The 21,905-nt window shown below is 43.7% G+C and overlaps 1 protein-coding gene across 2 annotated transcripts in view; it reads right to left on the reverse strand.

Annotated features, from left to right (window-relative positions):
* The window catches only part of kif26ba (kinesin family member 26Ba), a 179,250-nt gene that overhangs the window by 91,511 nt on the left and 65,834 nt on the right, over positions 1 to 21,905 (reverse strand). The window lies entirely within an intron of this gene.

Below are 21,905 nucleotides of genomic sequence, written 5' to 3' on the forward strand. Positions count from 1 at the left end.
ACAGTCCTATTGATCAAACAACCATGAACAGTTAGGTTCTCTCTCTCTCTCTCTCTCTCTCAATTGCGTATGCACATCAACAACAACAAGATTAACAACTAATGTTAGCCGGAGCGAGATGAGCTAAAATCTAACGAGTGGGAACAGTAGATAAACCCTCCCACATCTTTTCAGCTGGTAGTTGCACCGATAAACGATGGAGAATGGTAGCCTGCTCGCCCTTCTGCAGCTTGCCTGCCAATGCATGCTGGTCCCAACCCATGTTTTGACAACTGAGTGGGAACTGGCCTGGCTGCCATTTGAATGATGCCAAATACATTTCATTGACAACTAAGAGATATGCTGACAGTCGTTCAAGTTCAGCATAGCTACCTAGCAATCGAATCACATTTCTTTCTAGCTAACCAAATGGCAACTGCATCTCCACTGATAAACGATATGGGGGGGAAAAGGTGTCCCTTCACCCACTCATCCAATGACTTGTGACTTGACATCCTCCCAGCAGCTAGCTAGCTAATATTAGGCTCCGTGTTTTTAGCTTGATAAATGATTAGTTACATAAATAGATAAGCTAGCCTATTAGCCACGTTATGACTGACTTGTGATCATTGCCCTTGCTGGTTTGATTGTATTGGCATTCCGAGGCTTTGGTAAATCGGCGGTTTTTGTACAAAATATTGAGCCATTGAAACTGAAACAGTGTATCCCAAATAGCTGGAAGCAGTAAACAATGTACCAGTTGTGATTTGCAACCTGACAGCAAAATTTGTTGGACTACAAAAAATGTATTGGTGAATTATATTAATCATGCATTGAACTGCATCCATCTATTCTGGCAACAATGCCTTGCTCTAATGTCATAGACTTTTGAGTCAAATATAACCTATTTTTAAAGTTGGTTTTGTAGCATAAACTGGGGATTTCATATAGTCCTTTTTCTCCTCCATTGTAGAAATGACTGAAACAGTGTCAGTTAACCATTTGAGGTACCGGTCTGCAACATTCCAGGGACCAGTGCTGGCCTCCAAACTGCAGGTTGAGGAACACTGCAATAGACACTATAGACATTATGTTTCTAAACTCTTACTAACTAAAGTAGCTTTCCCTGGAAATGTGTTCTCTCCTCTGGCCAGAATAATGCTGAATTTACTAAGAAACACCAATTAGCATCTGTTTAGTCTTCAATCCTGCAGGCTAAGTGACTCAGTTAGGACCACAATTACAGTGCTAGAAAGTGTGTGTGTGTGTGTGTGTGTGTGTGTGTGTGTGTGTGTGTGTGTGTGTGTGTGTGTGTGTGTGTGTGTGTGTGTGTGTGTGTGTGTGTGTGTGTGTGTGTGTGTGTGTGTGTGTGTGTGTGTGTGTGTATCCGTTGGATATTACCCCAGCATAGAGTAGATTATCCAGTGCAGTGCATCCTCCTCTCCACTAATAGTATTTAATCTGAGTCACTGATGTGATCTTCCTGTCTGGGTTGGCGCCCCCCCCCTTGGGTTGTGCCGTGGCGGAGATCTTTGTGGGCTATACTCTGCCTTGTCTCAGGATGGTAAGTTGGTGGTTGAAGATATCCCTCTAATGGTGTGGGGGCTGTGCTTTGGCAAAGTGGGTGGGGTTATATCCTTCCTGTTTGGCCCTGTCCGGGGGTGTCATCGAATGGGGCCACAGTGTCTCCTGACCCCTCCTGTCTCAGCCTCCAGTATTTATGCTGCAGTAGTTTATGTGTCGGGGGGCTATGGTCAGTTTGTTATATCTGGAGTACTTCTCCTGTCTTATCCGGTGTCCTGTGTGAATTTAACTATGCTCTCTCTAATTCTCTCTTTCTCTCTTTCTTTCTCTCTCTCGGAGGACCTGAGCCCTAGGACCATACCGCAGGACTACCTGGCATGATGACTCCTTGCTGTCCCCAGCCGTGCTGCTGCTCCAGTTTCAACTGTTCTGCCTGTGATTATTATTATTTGACCATGCTGGTCATTTATGAACATTTGAACATCTTGGCCATGTTCTGTTATAATCTCCACCCGGCACAGCCAGAAGAGGACTGGCCACCCCTCATAGCCTGTTTCCTCTCTAGGTTTCTTCCTAGGTTTTGGACTTTCTAGGGAGTTTGTCCTAGCCACCGTGCTTCTACACCTGCACTGCTTGCTGTTTGGGGTTTTAGGCTGGGTTTCTGTACAGCACTTTGAGATATCAGCTGATGTACGAAGGGCTATATAAATACATTTGATTTGATTTGGTCTCTAGCCAAACATGGTACCCAAACCAAACACTTTGCAACATCTAAGGACAACAGGCTTTCCTAAACCTCTCAGATAGCAGTCAACGGCCTCATTGGGCTCATGTCTCTCTCCCTCGTCTATCCATATCTACCCTCCTTCCTCCCCCTTTTCCCCCCTCCTTCCACCCCCTTCTCTTTCACTCGCTCACATTTTCTCTATGTCTTTGTCTCTCTCTCTTTCTCCATCTCTCCCTCTCTGCTTCTCGCCACACACACACACACACACACACACACACACACACACACACACACACACACACACACACACACACACACACACACACACACACACACACACACACACACACACACACACACACACACACACACACACACACACACCACTGAAGAGGACAGAATGGGGAAGATAGATGAATGGAGGGAGGAGAGGGATGAGATAACAGGAAAAAGGTTAAAGAGAATAAAAAGAGAGACTGTTTGCTGAGTCGAAACATGGTGCAAGAGAGGAAAGGAGAGAGTATGAAAAGAACGTCAGAGAGAGAGAGTGAGAGAGAGAGAGAGAGAGAACTGCTGTAGTTTTTCAATCCCTGGGTAGTGTTATGTCTCTCCTACACCATATGATCTCTGTAAAGTGGCTGTAAAAATACCACCCACTCAACTCAAACATTAACATAAACACCTGCCAGCCATGCAGAGAGAGGAGAGGAGTTTTCGTCCTAAAAACAACAGTATCAAACAGTATATGGTTCTACTGCAGTAGGTAACTTAACTATGCATTACCATAAACACCTGCTATGTGTGGCAGTTATATTCTTTCCAGAATCCTTCATTTGAAATTGGTTTAATGGTATGTACAGAATGGACACTGCCTTTTCAAACAAAGAATAGTACGGGAACAAAAAGAAAGCACTCCTGTCTCTCCCTCTCAATGAAAGGATAGGATGTTCACCCATAAAATGACTCAAGGTTTATACAAATGTCCATTCAGTAGAGAATTGCGTCAGAAAAACAATCACCCATCCCCATGTCTCTACCATATATGGTTCAAAAGGTACAGACAATTTACTCTGAGAATGTAGCATGTTTAGAGTGAATGAAATGTCATCATGGGCATGATCAAACACACACGCACGCACGCACACACACACACACAAGCAACTCTCGGTCTCCATTCCCCAACCCCCATGTTCCTAGGGGACGTTGTAGCAGGATAGATGGTCCTCTGCTCTTTTGACAATGACATATCCACTGCTAGATGGCCTCTAATGAAGGCTCTCGCTCACAAACACACAGAAATTCAGACTGTAGAAACACACACACACACACACACACACACACACACACACACACACACACACACACACACACACACACACACACACACACACACACACACACACACACACACAGACACAAAATAAGACAAATACACACATGTTCGACACAGGTGAATAGTCAATTAGCGTAGAAAGGGGAGAGGGTGGGGGGTTGGTGTGGACATGAAGGAGGTAGGAGAGAGGTCACCTCTGGGTGAGGAGGGGTTGTTTTGGGAGACAGAGGGGTGAAGTGCATTCTAAAAAAAAACATTGTGAGTATAAGCACTTAACAGTTTGACAGTGAGATTGCCAGAAGCAGTTTGACCGTCAGTGTGTGAGGGAGGATTGTCTAGAGAACACACAGGGAGGGAACAGTCTGCAACACATCCAGGAGGAAACAGTTACAGACAGTGTCTGCCCGCAGAGATACCAGAGATGAGTTAACATACAACACAGTTAAATAGACTATTACATATACATACAGTTGAAGTCGGAAGTTTACATACACTTAGGTTGGAGTCATAAAACTCGTTTTTCAACCACTCCACAGATGTCTTGTTAACAAACTATAGTTTTGGCAAGTCGGTTAGGACATCTACTTTGTGCATGACACAAGTCATTTTTCCAAAAATTGTTTACAGACAGATTATTTCACTTATAATTAACTGCATCACAATTCCAGTGGGTCAGAAGTGTACATACACTAAGTTGATTGTGCATTTAAACAGCTTGGAAATTTCCAGAAAATATGTCATGGCTTTAGAGGCTTCTGATAGGCTAATTGACATCATTTGAGTCAATTTGAGGTGTACCTGTGGAGGTATTTCAAGGCCTACCTTCAAACTCAGCTCCTCTTTGCTTGACATCATGGGAAAATCAAAAGAAATCAGCCAAGACCCCAGGAAAAGAATTGTAGACATCAACGAGTCTGGTTCATCCTTGGGAGCAATTTCCAAACACCTGAAGGTACCATGTTCCTCTGTACAAACAATAGTACGCATGTATAAACACCATGGGACCATGCAGCCGTCATACCGCTCAGGAAGGAGACGAGTTCTATCTCCTAGAGATGAACGTACTTTGGTGCGAAAAGTGCAAATCAACCCAGAACAACAGCAAAGGACCTTGTGAAGATGCTGGGGAAAACAGGTACAAAGTATCTATATCCACAGTAAACCAAGTCCTATATCGACATAACCTGAAAGGCCGCTCAGCAAGGAAGAAGCCACTGTTCCAAAACCGCCATAAAAAAAGCCAGACTACGGTTTGCAACTGCACATGGGGACAAATATCGTACTTTTTGGAGAAATATCCTCTGGTCTGATGAAACAAAAATAGAACTGTTTGGCCATAATGACCATCATTATTTTTGGAGAAAAAAGGGGGAGGCTTGCAAGCCGAAGAACACCATCCCAACCATGAAGCATGTGGGTGGCAGCATCATGTTGTGGGGGTGCTTTGCTGTAGGAGGGACTGGTGCACTTCACAAAATAGATGGCATCATGGAGGTAGGAAAATTATGTGGATATATTGAAGCAACATCTCAAGACATCAGTCAGGAAGTTAAAGCTTGGTCGCAAATGGGTCTTCCAAATGGACAATGACCCCAAGCATACTTCCAAAGTTGTGGCAAAATGGTTAAGGACAACAAAGTCAAGGTATTGGAGTGGCCATCACAAAGCCCTGACGTCAATCCTATAGAACATTTGTGGTTAGAACTGAAAAAGCGTGTGTGAGCAAGGAGACCTACAAACCTGACTCAGTTACACCAGCTCTGTCAGGAGGAATAGAACAAAATTCACCCAACTTATTGTGGGAAGCTTGTGGAAGGCTACCCGAAACATTTGACCCCAATTAAACAATTTAAAGGCAATCCTACCAATTACTAATTGAGTGTATGTAAACTTCTGACCCACTGGGAATGTGATAAAATAAAGTGGTGATCCTAACTGACCTAAGACAGAGAATTTTTACCCGCTTGTGGTTTGCTAGGGTGTTGTGGATGAGGATGGTGGATGGGCATTATCCGCGTGCACCAACTCCGAGTACTGCGTGTTCAATCACAGTGCTAAGTACTCGTTTTATGACTTTTTCTTCATTTTGTTTGACCCTATCGCAACCCTTATCCCTTACCTTAACCATTCGGAACTAATGCCTAAACTTAACCATCAAGCTGTTTACTGTTGTAACCCTATCTTAAACCCTCAACTTAACAGTCAAGTTGTTTTTGTTGTAACTGTAACCATATCCTAAAATTAACTGTCGAAATTTGACGTTTGGCGAAACGTGGACAAACGTCAGAATCAAATTGGTAGAACCGTGAGACCTTGTTGTGTTGACAGAGAGAGGAAGAAAGAAAGAAAGAAAGAAAGAAAGAAAGAAAGAAAGAAAGAAAGAAAGAAAGAAAGAAAGAGGGGTGTGTGTAATGAGAGGAGATCTATGCTGGACACGTCTGGAAGCAAAAGAGCAAGTCAACCACAGGCTTATCAGTAATGCATGACTGCCTCCATCATTCCCACACACACACACACACACGCACACAAGCACACACACCACAGCAGGACAGGCTCGTGGTAATGGCTGAAGCAGAATAGGTGAAACTTAAGGTTTCCATGTGTTTGATGCCATTCTATTAGCTATTAGCTATTATTCTATTAGCTCCTTTTCAGACATTATTAAGAGCCGTCCTCCCCTCAGCAGCCTCCACTGATACAACACACACACATACAAAAGCATGTGCTTGTGGATGGGTATTCCAGCATGACAATGGCAACAAAGGAGTGGCTCAAGAAGAAGCACATTAAGGTCCTGGATTGGCCTAGCCAGTCTCCAGACCTTAATCCCATAGAAAATCTGTGGAGGCAGCTGAAGGTTCAAGTTGCCAAAGTCACACACAAACCTGAATGACTTGGAGACAGTATGTCTCTGATTAGGCTTAGGTAGCCTAGAGGGTGACAGGAAGCCTAGCGGTTAGAGCGTTGGGCCAGTAACGACCAAGGTTGCTAGTTCCAGAGATCCAAACCTGGGGCCAAGGTGAAGAATCTGTGATCTTCCTGTGATCTTGCCAGCAAGGCATTTTGCCATTGTACTAAGTCATGTTTTGCAGAGGGGTCAAATGCTTTTTCCCTCATTAAAAGGTCCATTTAAACACATTTCCAGACACAGAATATCATTTTTGTATTCTGTCTCACTGTTCAAATAAACCTGAGCACCATTATAATTGGAAGATGTGTCCTGAGGGAAGATTTCTTTGTCATGCGGGAATACAAAAGTCGGGGAAGTCATTGTGCCCTAATTAAATGTAAACCGTTGTTTTCATTACATAAAAGAACATGGTTTAAGTATTCAAGCATGACAGTGGGACTATTCCCTCAAGCTGATTTTGAAATGTTACAGCCTTATTCAGAACATGACACTTCATCTGTTTTTCCTCTCCAATCTACATACATTTATCCACTCACATACAAATCAAAACATCTCCTTGTTTGGATTTATTCCCACTCACATACTGAAATATACATCATCTACACATCACCTCTGTTTCCCTAAGTTTATCTCCCACTCACATACTGCATCCTGTCATCTGATCGTCATCTCATCTGAGTCCACTTGTGGTTTATCTCACTTACATACTGGATGATCATCTGGAAAGGCACATCACTCTGTTTCGGATTTATCTCCCACAGTTGACATATGATACATCATCTACACATCTCCTCTGGTGATTTATCTCCCAAACATACTGGCATCATCTAACATCTCCTCTGAGATTTATCGAGACACACATACTGGGGACACATCAAACACATCTCCTCTGTTTCAGTATTTATCTCCCCAAGAACTCAGTGGCCTCCATCATTCATACTGGATACATCAACTCCACATCTCCTCTGCTTTGATTTATCTCCCACTCACATACTGGATACATCATCTACACATCTCCTCTGTTTCGGATTTATCTCCCACTCACATACTGGATACATCAACACATCTCCTCTGTTTCGGATTTATCAATAACAGCCCTACTTTGAAGCTAACATCTCCTCTGTTAACCAATACACACACACACACACATACTGGATACATCATCTACACATCTCCTCACAGATTTATCTCCCACACACATACTGGATACATCATCTACACATCTCCTCACACACACATTTATCTCCCACACACATACTGGATACATCATCACACATCTCACTCTGTTCTCTGATTTATCTTAGGTTACATACTGGAACATCATCTACACATCTCCTCTGTAACGGATTTATCTAGTTCACATACTGGATACATCATCTGACACATCTCCTCTGTTTCCATTTATCTTCCCTTACATACTGGATACATCATCTACACATCTCCTCTGTTTCATTTATCTCCCACTCACATACTGGATACATCATCTACACATCTCCTCTGAATTTCCACTTTATCTCCCACTCAAATACTGGATACATCATCTACACATCTCCTCTGTTTCGGATTTATCTCCCACTTACATACTGGATACATCATCTACACATCTCCTCTGTTTCGGATTTATCTCCCACTCACATACTGGATACATCATCTACACATCTCCTCTGTTTCGAAGATTTATCTCCCACTTACATACTGGATACATCATCTACACATCTCCTCTGTTTCGGGGAATTTATCTCCCACTCACATACTGGATACATCATCTAACATCTCCTCTGTTTCATTTATCTCCCACTCACATACTGGATACATCATCTAACATCTCCTCTGTTTGGGATTTATCTCCCACTCACATACTGGATACATCATCTACACATCTCCTCTGTTTCTGTTTATCTCCCACTCACATACTGGATACATCATCTACACATCTCCTCTGTTTCGGATTTATCTCCCACTCACATACTGGATACATCATCTACACATCTCCTCTGTTTCGGATTTATCTCCCACTCACATACTGGATACATCATCTACACATCTCCTCTGTTTCGGATTTATCTCCAACTCACATACTGGATACATCATCTACACATCTCCTCTGTTTCGGATTTATCTCCAACTCACATACTGGATACATCATCTACACATCTCCTCTGTTTCGGATTTATCTCCCACTCACATTTACATTACAGTCATTTACACATCTCCTCTTATCCGCGACTTTATCTGCATACACCTTATGACATAGTGGAACAGCCACATCTAAATCTGTTTGGGGGGGAGAATTTATCTCCCACTTACCATACTGGTATTCCTTGAACATCTCCTCTGTCTCCGGAAGGTTTGATTGACTCCGCATACTGGATACAGTTTGTTCCACATCTGGGGGCCTCTGCGAACAGTTTTGATCTCCAACTCACATACAGTGGTAGGGACATCATCAGGCCACATCTCCTCTGTTTGGGTTTATCTCCAAGCCTGGAGGTACTGAGGTGCCATCCCCTCACAGCTCCGTGGCGAGCACCATGGTCTTGTAGCGGATCTTCAACTGGAAGCCAGTAGCGGAGGAGCGGGGTCGTGAGAGAACTTGGAAGGTTGAACACCAGACGGGCTGCGGCGTACTGGATGAGTTGTAGGGGTTTAATGGCACATCAGGGAGCCCAGCCAACAGATTTATCTGCAGTAATCAAGACGGGGAGATGACATGCCATTAGGACCACATCTTCCTCTGTGAGGATTTATCTCCACTCGGATGTTGTAGACATCATCTACAGGATCGGGACACCTGTTTGATGTTATTGAACGTCACATACTGGATCACATCATCTACAGGTTCTTAGCGCTCTGGGATTTAGGACACAATGGAGTTGTCACATACTGGATACATCATCTACGGGCATCTCCTCTGTTCCCCGGGAGGAATTTATCTTGCTGAGGTTCACAGGTGGTGATCCGTCATCCACACTGATATGTCTGCCAGACATGCAGAGATGCGGTCGCCACCTGGTCATCAGAAGGGGGAAAGGAGAAGATTAATTTGTGTCGTCTGCATAGCAATGATAGGAGAGACCATGAGGTTATGACAGAGCCTGACTTGGTTTATAGCGAGAATAAGAGAGGGCCTAGAACATCCCTGGGGGACACAGTGGTCCGTGGTGAGGAGACATTTATCGCCACGCCACCTGGTAGGAGCGACATCAGGTAGGACGCAATCTCCTCTGTTTCGGATTTATCCCAACTCGGAGAGGGTGGATACATCATCTACACATCTCACTGTATCGATTTAGGCAGCCGATAGGTCTAGAAGGATACAGAGGAGAGACATCATTTAGCAGTCTCCTCTGTTACAGAGAATTTATCTCAGTTGAATGACTAGTCTTGAAACCTGACATACTCAAGAAGGTCATTCTGAGAGAGATCTAGAGCTGGCCATTTATCTCCCACGCTCAAGAGTTTTGGAGAGAAATCACCAGGGATACTGGTCTGTAGTTGTTGACATCGGAGGGATCGAGTGTACTTTTTTCAGGGGTCAACATCTCGCTCTCTTGAAGACGGGATTTATCTAGCCAGCGGTCAGGGATACTGATGACATCATCTACACATCTCCGGAAATGGTCTGGAGAAGAGAGGAGGGGATAGGGTCAAGCGGGCAGGTTTATCGGCCACGTCACATACTGGATTTCATCTGGAGAGAGAGGGGAGAAAGAGGTCAGAGCATAGGGTAGGGCAGTTTAGCAGAACCAGCGGTGTCGTTTGACTTAGCAAACGAGGATCGGATGTCATCATCTTCTTTTCAAAATGGTTGACGATTCATCTGCAGAGAGGGAGGATACTGGATTCAGGAGGGAGGATCAGGTGGCTACACATCTCCTCTAGGGTTAGAGGCAGATTTATCTCCAAGACATACTGAAAGTGGCTTTAGCAGCAGAGACAGAGGAGGAAAATTAGAGAGGAACTGAAAGGATACTGGTACATCAGTTTTCCTCCATTTCCTGTTCGGCTGCCCGGAGATTTGTTCTGTGAGCTCACATACTGGAGCCACGGATCGGGAGGGACACATCTCCTCTGAGGATTTACATCCAAGTCAAAGGATGCAGTAAGGGAGGACATCATTGAGGAGGCAGAATCTCCTCTGGTTGGAGAAAGTTTGAGCTCCAAAGAAGATAGGATGGAATACATCATCGGGGGAGACATCGAAGGTCTGGGACGGATTTACCATCCCAGTAGAGGCATACTGGAAGTGTTGGATCAGGGAAAAGGATCTCCTCTGTGGTCGGAGACTTATTCCAATGAGGTTAGTGGAAGAACAGCATCTAGTAAAGATGAGGTCACATCTCCTCTGTGAGTAGGGGGAAGGTTTATCTCCAAACTCACATACTGGAACATCATCTAGAGGAATCTCAAAGGTCTGTGGGGAGGTTTATCTCCCACCAGATACTGAGAGGTGACATCATCAGGAAAGGAGCTTATCAAGGCATCAAGCTTTTGATGAACTCTCCAAGGGAACCTGGAGGGCGATAAATGATAAGGATGTTAAGCTTGAAAGGGCTGGTAACTGTGACAGCATTTATCTCCAAAGGAGGCAATAGACAGATACATCATCTACAAAGACCACTTGAGATGAGGATCCCGGTTTACCACCCCGCTGACCAGAAGCTCTCGGGGTGTGCATCACGTGGGCGGACGAGGAGAGAGCAGTAGGAGTAGCAGTGTTATCTGTGGTGATCCATTTTCCGTCAGTGCCAAGAAGTCAAGGGACTGGCATAGGCTGAGATGAATCTCTGCCTTGTTGGCCGCAGATTGGCAGTTCCAGAGGCTACCGGAGACCTGGAACTACTGGATACGCTGGGACCACCACATCTCCTCTGTTTGGAGCGTTTTATGGTCTGTGCAGAGACAGAACAGGGATAGACAGACACATAGTTGACAGGCTACAGATTTATCTCCCACGCTAATGCAAGGAAATTGGAATGACATCGGACTACATCGTCCTCGAATGTTCAGAAATTTAGGCTTACGTACATAGAATCTTATTGACTAAAATGATTAAAATGATACAGTACTGCTAAATAGGCCAGCTGGCAGTACGTTGTTGACACTACACTAACATCGTTCCGTTGAGTGTAATAATTTTTCTACAGTGCTCACATACTGGATAGCATCATCTAGCAGTGTTGTTTACGTTATTTGAGTTAAAAGAACGACAATAGCTGGCTACGAACCTCAGTGAATTAAGATAATCACTCCAAGGCTACACACACTAAACTACACAATTATCTTGGAAACAAAGACAGCTATGTAGCTAGCTAACACTGAACTAATCAAGTCGTACAGTTGAGTGAATAGCACTACAGTGATGCTAATCTGTGTGCGTTAGCTAGCGTTGCTAGCTCCTACGAATACAGTGAAGGCTACGTTAGGGCATCGAAATACACATCGATAATTATGCAATTATCTCTGATACATACTGCTATACAGCTAGCTAAGAAGAATCTCCTAGCTGCTAACAGTAAATCTCCACTCACAGTTAGTGAATATCACCTACAGTGATGCTAATCTCTGTGTGCGATTTATCTCCCACTAGCTAGCTACTGGATACATCATCGTTAGGGCACATCTCCGATAATTATGCAATTATCTCCATACACATACGGCTATGTAGCTCAGCTAAGAAGAATTGCTAAGATTAGACAAATCAACCGTTGTACTATAATGAAATGTAATGAAAAGTTATACAACCTGCAGAGTTTATCTCAACGAAGTGCGAATGCGACCGCTCGCTCCAACCGGAACTGGAAATACATCATCTACACATCTCCTCTGTTTCATTTATCTCCCACTCACATACTGGATACATCATCTACCATCTCCTCTGAGGATTTATCTCCCACTCACATACTGGATACATCAACACATCTCCTCTGTTTGGATTTATCTCCCACTCACATACTGGATACATCATCTACACATCTCCTCTGCGGATTTATCACCACTTACATACTGGAGACATCATCTGAAACATCTCCTCTGTTTCGGATTTATCTCCAACTCACATACTGGATACATCATCACCACATCTCCTCTGTTTCAGATTTATCTCCCACTCACATACTGGATACATCATCTACACATCTCCTCTTACTTTCATTGTTCTCTGTGCTATCAATACTCCGAGTAGCGAGAGGAGAGGAAAAGAGGAGAGGGGAGTCAGAAAGGGCAAAGGGGGTGAGAGAGGAGAGGAAGTCAGACATCAGAAAGGACCATAAATTGCAGCGATGGAAAATCGGACCGTTTGGACACACACACACACACACACATACTTCCTCATCCAGACATACAGGTCGTGACACCGGCACCATTTAACACACAGCTTTCATATATCTATACATAGACAGGAGAGAGAGTGTGTGGAATGTCCTCTAGGTGTGTGTGTGTGTGTTCAAGTAGTGGCCTTGTTACCTGTCAGACACAGGAGCGACAGACAGAAACACAAAAACACACACGCAATCACACACACACACCACCACACAATTTACGACCTCCATTTCTTTTCACCTGCTTTACAGCTTGACCACAGCCAACACTGTCTGCTACACAGCAGCATGACACTCATAAATCACACACGCACGCAGGCACACAGGCACTAACAAACGTCTCTGTCTCTTTCTTTCTCTCTCCCACTCCATCTCTCCCTTCCCTTCCCTTCACTTCCCTTCCCTTCCCTTCCCTCTCTCCCATATGAGCCAAAGGGGAAACCTACAGAGTGATGAAAACCGGGCATCAATAACATTCCTGGGAGGGAGCAAAATGAATTTCCAAAATAGAGTTATGGAGTGTTGTACCTCACAGGTATGTGTGTGTGTGTGTGTGTGTGTGTGTGTGTGTGTGTGTGTGTGTGTGTGTGTGTGTGTGTGTGTGTGTGTGTGTGTGTGTGTGTGTGTGTGTGTGTGTGTGTGTGTGTGTGTGTGTGTGTGTGTGTGTGTGTGTGTGTGTGTGCGTGTCTGTGTGCGTGCGTGCATTACATTCAAGTATATCTTTCCCCCAGCTAGCTCACCTCGCCATTAAATTAAACATTTACAGTGTCTGACGCAGCCTGATAGCTATGGAGAGTGTGTATACAATACAATGTCATGTTTATACAGGACGTAATGTATGTGGCACATAGTGCATATAGACCATCACTTAGTGCATTCTATGATGTACATTATGAGTATGAGCACTTAACAGTTTGACAGTGAGATTGCCAGACGTTTGCCCGTCAGTGTGTGAGGGAGGAGAGTCTAGAGAACACACAGGGAGGGAACAGTCTGCAACACAGCTGTTACAGACAGTGTCTGCCTCAAAGATACCAGATATGACTTAACGTACAACACAGTTAAATAGACTACTACATATACATACTATTATATATTGTAGTACCTCTTTCTGTCTCTCTACTACATGCGCATATGTTGTAGTGCCTTGTTCCGACTCTCCTGCCCAAAAAAGGAGACTTGTGTGAACTTAAGAGCTGGCGCCCGTTGGCATTGCTCTGTGCGGACTACAAGATATTTGCCAAGGTCCTCGCTAGCAGACTGAAGTCCCATCTGGACTCTGAGTGGACCATGAGTCTCTGTTTAATGTGATGTTTGGGTTTGGGGAAAGGTTTTTGACCAGTGTGAAGATGTTGTATGCTGGAGCGACATGTATAGTCAAGGTGGGAGGGGGACTCAGTAGGCCAGTCTGGGTGAGGCGGGGCAGTAGACAAGGATGCCCTCTATCAGGGCAGTTATATACACTAGCCATTGAGTCTTTCTGGGGCGTCCTACACAGGAGACTGCAGAGAGTGTGCTGGACAGTCATGGATGTGTTGACAGGCATAGCAGTGTCAGTGTATGCAAATGACGTTTCTGTGATGGTGAGGGATGGGCAGGATATGCAGGCACTAGAGACTAGTCTGAAGGTGTACAAAGGAGCTTTGTCAGCTAAGATGAACTGGGGCAAGAGCAAAGCTCTGTTATGTGGGGCATGGAGGGATAGGGCCCCTCCTCTGCCTCCAGGGGGTTTGCAGTGGGGTTGTGAAGGGCTTAACATTTCGGGGGTGTACCTGGGCTCGGAGAGGTGGGTCAGGAAGAACTGGGAGGGGGTGTCAAGACTGGCCAGGTGGAGGTGGCTCATGTCCCAAGTGTCATATATAGGGAGGGTGCTGATAATCAAAAACCTGGCAGCATCTTCCCTGTGGCATAAACTGGCTGTGCTCAACCCCCCCGCCGGTCTGCTCTCAGATCTGCAACGCAAGCTGGTGGATTTTTTCTGGTTGGGCCATCAGTGACTTTACTATGATTTAATGGGATGGTCTCTGCGTGCCATAGGGTGGAATTTGAGGTCTATAAAATTACAAAAAGTGTGGAGATGTTTCAGGAGATATGGTGCATCGGCGGGGCCGTCTGTACAGCTGGGGAAGATGGTTATTGTGATTTGTGGTGTTGTATCGTGTGGTAGAGGGATAGGAGAGTATGCAGTACAGGGGATATTTGTTTTCTAATGAGAATGTATCATTAAAGAAAGACAAAAAGTCAAAGTCTCCCTCTCTGTCTCTCTCTCTTTCTATCCCACTCTCTCTCCATCAATGGCCCTGCCATCCAGGACCTCTATACCAGGTGGTGTCAGAGGACGGCCCTAAGTCATAAACTGTTCTCTCTGCTACCGCACGGCAAGCGGTACCGATGCACCAAGTTTGGAACCAACAGGAATTTCAAATTGGAACGCATAGGAATCTAAAGCAAAAGTACACTGCCAGCTGATAGAAAAGTTAACTAAAATTGACTGCTGAACTTGCATTTTCATTTCATTTAAATTTATTTCAACCACACAAAAGTGTAGCCAGAGATGTCCCACTCTCCCAACCGTAGCCCCTCCCCTGTGTGAGTGGTGCAGGAAGCTCAGTGAGTGAATGGCAGCTGTCTGAGGAGCGAAGTAACATTATGTAGCTAAAAATGCCCAGATTTACAGTCGAGGAGCTGAGGAGTAAACACTTGGTGTCCAGAATAACAGCCAGGGACAGTGCCAGAGAGTTTCCAGCTGAACTGTACAAGGATGGAGGAGTCTTTTCTGCAAAGACTGTCAGAATTCCATCTGCTACATACAGTGTCAAACTGCAGTGGAGCACCTGAGGTCACTCCAACACAACAACAGGAGGGCTAGTGGACCAGCTAAGCATTCTGATGCTTTAGCTAGCTACACTACAGATATATTAACTAGCTAGTAGTTTTGCTCAAGCTAGCTAATATCTGTTCTTGTTCATTAAATGTTTGTCTGTATCTAGATAGGGGGTGGGAAGTTTACTAGCTAACGTTAGCCTGGCAAGCTTCCCAACTTGTAACCCCAGCTCCATCCTGCCATTTAGGCTAGCTAGTAGCTAGTAGCTATCACGTTACCAAAATTGGCGTGGTGGAGCTAACAAAACAAGTGACGTGTTGGGAATGAATTATAAAAACAGCAATGTTATTTTTTGCTAACTACTCTCATTGTTTTAAAATATCTGTGTGTGTATGAGACATACTTTCAGGTTTTTGAGCTGTGTGTGTGTGTGTGTGTGTGTGTGTGTGTGTGTGTGTGTGTGTGTGTGTGTGTGTGTGTGTGTGTGTGTGTGTGTGTGTGTGTGTGTGTGTGTGTGTGTGTGTGTGTGTGCGTGCGTGCGTGTGTGTGCGTGCGTGTGTATGTGTGTGTGTGTATTGGTTAAGGAGAGAGATTGCTTAGCTTCAAAGCTTGAGATCCACTGTAGGGCTGTTATTGAACTCAACCTTAGAATCCTTCATTTGCTTGTTTTAACATTGTTCTTTATTTTCTACAAGAACACAGACCCTGGCCTCCTGTCTGGCAAAGACTCCCTCCACAGCTGACAGAATGGAGTTCATCTTTATGAATGATGGAGGCCACTGAGTTCTTGGGGACCTTCTATACTGCAGACATTTTTTGGTACATGTCCCCAGATCTGTGTCTCGACAGTCTCGGAGCGCTTAGTGCAATTCTTTCGACACCATGGCTTGGTTTTTGCTCTGACATGCACTGTCAACTGTGGGACCTTATATAGACAGGTGTGTGCCTTTCCAAATCATGTCCAATCAATTGAATTTACCACAAGTGGACTCCAATGGACACTCCAATGGACGATCAATGGACACAGGATGCATCTGAGCTCAATTTCGCGTCTCATAGCAAAGGGTCTGAATACTTAGGGAAATAAGGTGTTTCTGTTTCTTATTTCTAAGAAATGTGCAAACATTTCAACAAATCTGTTTTTGCTTTGTCACTGGGTGGTATTGTATGTAGATTGATGAGGAAAAACATGTATATAAGTCAATTTAGAATAAGGTTGTAACATAGCAAAATGTGGGGAAAGTCAAAGGGTATCTGAATACTTAAAACCATGTTCTGAATGTTATGAAATAAAGTTAGTACTCTAGGGCCAAAAGAAGCTTTCTGCAGAATTTTGTACGTTTGCCCACTGACAAAGAAATGATCAGTCTATAATTATAATGGTAGGTTTATTTGAACAGTGAGACAGAATAACAACAACAAAAAATCCAGAAAAACGCATGTCAAAAATGTTATAAATTGACTTACAATTTAATGAGGGAAATAAGTATTTGACCCCTCTGCAAAACATGACTTAGTACTCGGTGGCAAAATCCTTGTTGGCAATCACAGAGGTCAGACGTTTCTTGAAGTTGGCCACCAGGTTTGCACACATCTCTGGAGGGATTTTGTCCCACTCCTCTTTGCAGATCTTCTCCAAGTCATTCAGGTTTCGAGGCTGACTTTTGGCAACTCGAACCTTCAGCTCCCTCCACAGATTTTCTATGGGATTAAGGTCTGGAGACTGGCTAGGCCAATCCAGGACCTTAATGTGCTTCTTCTTGAGCCACTCCTTTGTTGCCATTGTCATGCTGGAATACCCATCCACGACCCATTTCAATGCCCTGGCTGAGGGAAGGAGGTTCTCACCCAAGATTTGACAGTACATGGCCCCGTCCATCGTCCCTTTGATGTGGTGAAGTTGTCCTGTCCCCTTAGCAGAAAAACACCCCCAAAGCATAATGTTTCCACCTCCATGTTTGACGGTTGGGGATGGTGTTCTTGGGGTCATAGGCAGCATTCCTCCTCCTCCAAACACGGCGAGTTGAGTTGATGCCAAAGAGCTCCATTTTGATCTCATCTCACCACAACACTTTCACCCAGTTGTCCTCTGAATCATTCAGATGTTCCTTGGCAAACTTCAGACGGGCATGTATATGTGCTTTCTTGAGCAGGGGGACCTTGCGGGCTATGCAGGATTTCAGTCCTTCACGGCGTAATGTGTTACCAATTGTTTTCTTGGTGACTATGGTCCCAGCTGCCTTGAGATCATTGACAAGATCCTCCCGTGTAGTTCTGGGCTGATTCCTCACCGTTCTCATGATCATTGCAACTCCACGAATACTTTTTCCCCTCGCTGTATATAATTTTTTCTCTCTGTTATCATTTAACTTCTTCGAGATAGGGGGCGCTCTTTTAATTTTTGGATAAAAAAACGTTCCCGTTTTAAACAAGATATTTTGTCACAAAAAGATGCTCGACTATGCATGTAATTGACAGCTTTGGAAAGAAAAAACTCTGACGTTTCCAAAACTGCAAAGATATTATCTGTGAGTGCCCCAGAACTAATGCTACAGGTCGAAACCAAGATGAAATTTCATACAGGAAATGGTCCAGATTTTGAATGCCCTGTGTTCCAATGTCTCCTTATATGGCTGTGAATGCGCCAGGAATGAGCCTGCACTTTCTGTCGTTTCCCCAAGGTGTCTGCAGCATTGTGACGTATTTGTAGGCATATCATTGGAAGATTGACCATAAGAGACTACATTTACCAGGTGTCCGCCCGGTGTCCTCCGTCGAAATTATTGCGTAATCTCCAGGTCCATGCGCGTTCCATTTTCTTCAGAGGAGAAAGTCAACTGCCACGAATGATTTATCATCGATAGATATGTGAAAAACACCTTGAGGATTGATTCTAAACAACGTTTGCCATGTTTCTGTCGATATTATGGAGTTAATTTTGAAAAAGGTTCACGTTGTAATGACTTAATTTTCGGGGTTTTTCTTACCCAAACGTGATGAACAAAATGGAGCGATTTGCGAAACTGAACATTTGCTATCTAACTGAGAGTCTCCTCATTGAAAACATCTGAAGTTCTTCAAAGGTAAATTATTTTATTTGAATGCTTTTCTTGTTTTTGTGAAAATGTTGCATGCTGAATTCTAGGCTTAATGCTATGCTAGGCTATCAATACTCTTAGACAAATGCTTGTTTAGCTATGGTTCAAAAGCATATTTTGAAAATCTGATATGACAGTGTTATTAACAAAAGGCTACGCTTGAGAGCTAATATATTTATTTCATTTCATTTGCGATTTTCATGAATAGTTAACGTTGCGTTATGGTAATGAGCTTGAGGCTATAAATAGGATCCCGGATACGGGATTGCTCGTCGCACAGGTTAAGCTAGCTAGCTATATATCAATGGATTATCTAAATTGTCGCCAGAAATCCAGACTAGAAATAAAAATAATAATTTAAAAAACTAATAATAACTCCAGTAATATGGCTAGCTATTGAACTGTTTGGAGCGGTTCCCCGGATTTCTCTTCAGGATCAATGGAATGGTCAAAAGCCCTGCACAAACCTGCACAACTGTGGCATCGGGCCATCCAAAACAAATTCATCTTGCGAAGATGGGGGAGCGTGGTTCTCAGATGCAATCGTATCACGCAATTGTGTTATTTATAAAATGATCCTATTTCATTTTAATGCAGACTAGCTCAACATAAGGGAAACTTGACAAATTATCCAATGGATCATTTCTATTTGATCCATGGCAAAGTGACCAACTATACGGTCGTCGCTAGTTAACACTGCCACAAAGTCATAAACCCTGTCTATATCAAAATGTTGTCTAATTCTTATTATCTATCCTAGTCACTTTATCCATACCTATATGCACCTATATCTGTTATTAAGAAATATAGATTATAATTATATATTTTTAAACTTTTTTCTCCCCAATTTCGTGACATCCAATTGCAATCTTGTCTCATCGCTGCAACTCCCCAACAGGCTCGGGAGAGGCGAAGGTCGAGTCATGCGTCCTGCGAAGCCTTGCTTCTTCACACCCGCCTGCTTAACCCGGAAGCCAGCTGCACCAATTTGTTGGAGGAAACATCTTTCAACTGACGACTGAAGTTAGCCTGCAGGCGCCCGGCCTGCCACAATGAGTCCCTAGAGCGCGATAAGCCAGGTGAAGCCCCACCGTCCAAACCCTCCCTAATGACGGCAATTGTGCGCCGTGCCGGTTGTTACACAGGATCGAACCTCAGGCTGTAGTGACGCCGCAACACTGCGATGCCTTAGACCAATGCGCCACTCTCAGCTTAAACCTAACCTTAACCACACTGCTAACCCTAGCCTATCCCTAACCTTAAATTAAGACCAAAAAGCAAATATTTGTTTTCATGAATTTGTACGATATAGACAATTTTGTATGTTTTATCTAGTGGAAACCCAACTGTAAGCTACAGAGAAATGCTATTTGGCTCTCAGACAACTCGGAAATGGGAATAACTTTGCAGCAAAAGGGAATATATCATTGCAGATAAAGTTCGGAATGGCAATTTCATGTGTACAACATCTAAAGACCTGCATCAGTATACTGAGAGCTTTGCCGTTTCTAAAAGGACATTTGGGGTGTTTGAGATTTTGTTCATGTTTTTTCAGGGGCCCCAAACTACACAACTAGGATGAGGAAGTGATTTGCTGTTTGGGGTAGGTTTCTCTAGAACATGTGAAATCACAAAAAAGCTGCCTGGAACCTTCCGTAACATGCCATTAACATGAAAAATATATATTTGGTTGTAAAAAGAAAGTGTCTCCTTTAAATCTGTCCTGAGCTGTCTGGATGAACGACATGATTCTGCAGCAGAGTGGGACAGGACGTTTGGATTTGATTTTTTCATTTTATTTTTTTCAGAGCAGACATCAGATGACCCTCCAAATCCACAAATGTAGCTCCAAAATCAAGTAGTTGAAATGTGAGGGCAGATTCAGGGTTGTATTTCAATAGCGTTGGACTAGTAACCGGAAGGTTGCAAGTTCAAACCCCGAACTGACAAGGTACAAGGCTGTCCTTCTGCCCCTGAACAGGCAGTTAAACCCACTGTTCCTAGGCCGTCATTGAAATATAAGAATTTGTTACTTAACTGACTTGCCTGGTTAAATAAAGGTAAAAAAAAAAAAAATCTGAAAAGAAAAAAGAAAATCCTCCTTAACCAGGCAAGTCAGTTAAGAACAAATTCTTATTTTCAATCCAAGCATAGTGTATAGCATCAGTTTTCAGAAGTGACAAAATATTGAGTCATTAAAACGGGCACGTCTTTTTATCCAAAAATGAAAATGTCTAACAGGTTAACAAATGTCTTGTTAACAAATGTTTACAGACATATTATTTCACTTATAATTCACTGTATCACAATTCCAGTGGGTCAGAAGTTTACATACACTAAGTTGACTGTGCCTTTAAACAGCTTTAAAAAATCCAGAAAATGATGTCATGGCTTTAGAAGCTTCTGAGAGGCTAATTGTCATCATTTGAGTCAATTGGAGGTTTACCTGTGGATGTATTTCAAGGCCAACCTTCAAACTCAGGGCATCTTTGCTTGACATCATGGGAAAATCAAAAGAAATCAGCCAAGACCTCAGAAAAAAATGGTATACCTCCACAAGTCAAGCAAATTCCAAACGCCTGAAGTACAATGTTCATCTGTACAAACAATAGTATGCAAGTATAAACACCATGGGACCACACAGCCGTCATACCGCTCAGGAAGGAGACGCGTTCTGTCTCCTAGAGATGACCGTACTTTGGTGCGAAAAGTGCAAATCAATCGCAGAACAAGAGCAAAGGACCTGTGAAGATGCTGGAGGAAGCCAAAGAACACCATCCTAACCGTGAAGCACGGGGGTGGCAGCATCATGTTGTGGGGGTGCTTTGCTGCAGGAGGGACTGGTGCACTTCACAAAATATACGGCATCATGAGGCAGGAAATTGATGTGGATATATTGAAGTAACATCTCAAGACATCAGTCAGGAAGTTCAAGCTTGGTTGCAAATGGTTGTTTCAAATGGACAATGACCCCAAGCATACTTCCAAAGTTGTGGCAAAATTGGCTTAAGGACAACAAAGTCAAGGTATTGGAGTGGCCATCACAAAGCCCTGACCTTAATCCTATAGAAAATGTGTGGGCAGAACTGAAAAAGAGTGTGTGAGCAAGGAGGCCTACAAACCTGACTCAGTTACACCAGCTCTGTCAGGAGGAATGGGCCAACATTCACCCAACTTATTGTGAGAAGC

The sequence above is a fragment of the Oncorhynchus keta genome, chromosome 35 (assembly GCF_023373465.1).
Source record: "Oncorhynchus keta strain PuntledgeMale-10-30-2019 chromosome 35, Oket_V2, whole genome shotgun sequence".
In the NCBI taxonomy this organism is placed as follows: domain Eukaryota; kingdom Metazoa; phylum Chordata; class Actinopteri; order Salmoniformes; family Salmonidae; genus Oncorhynchus; species Oncorhynchus keta.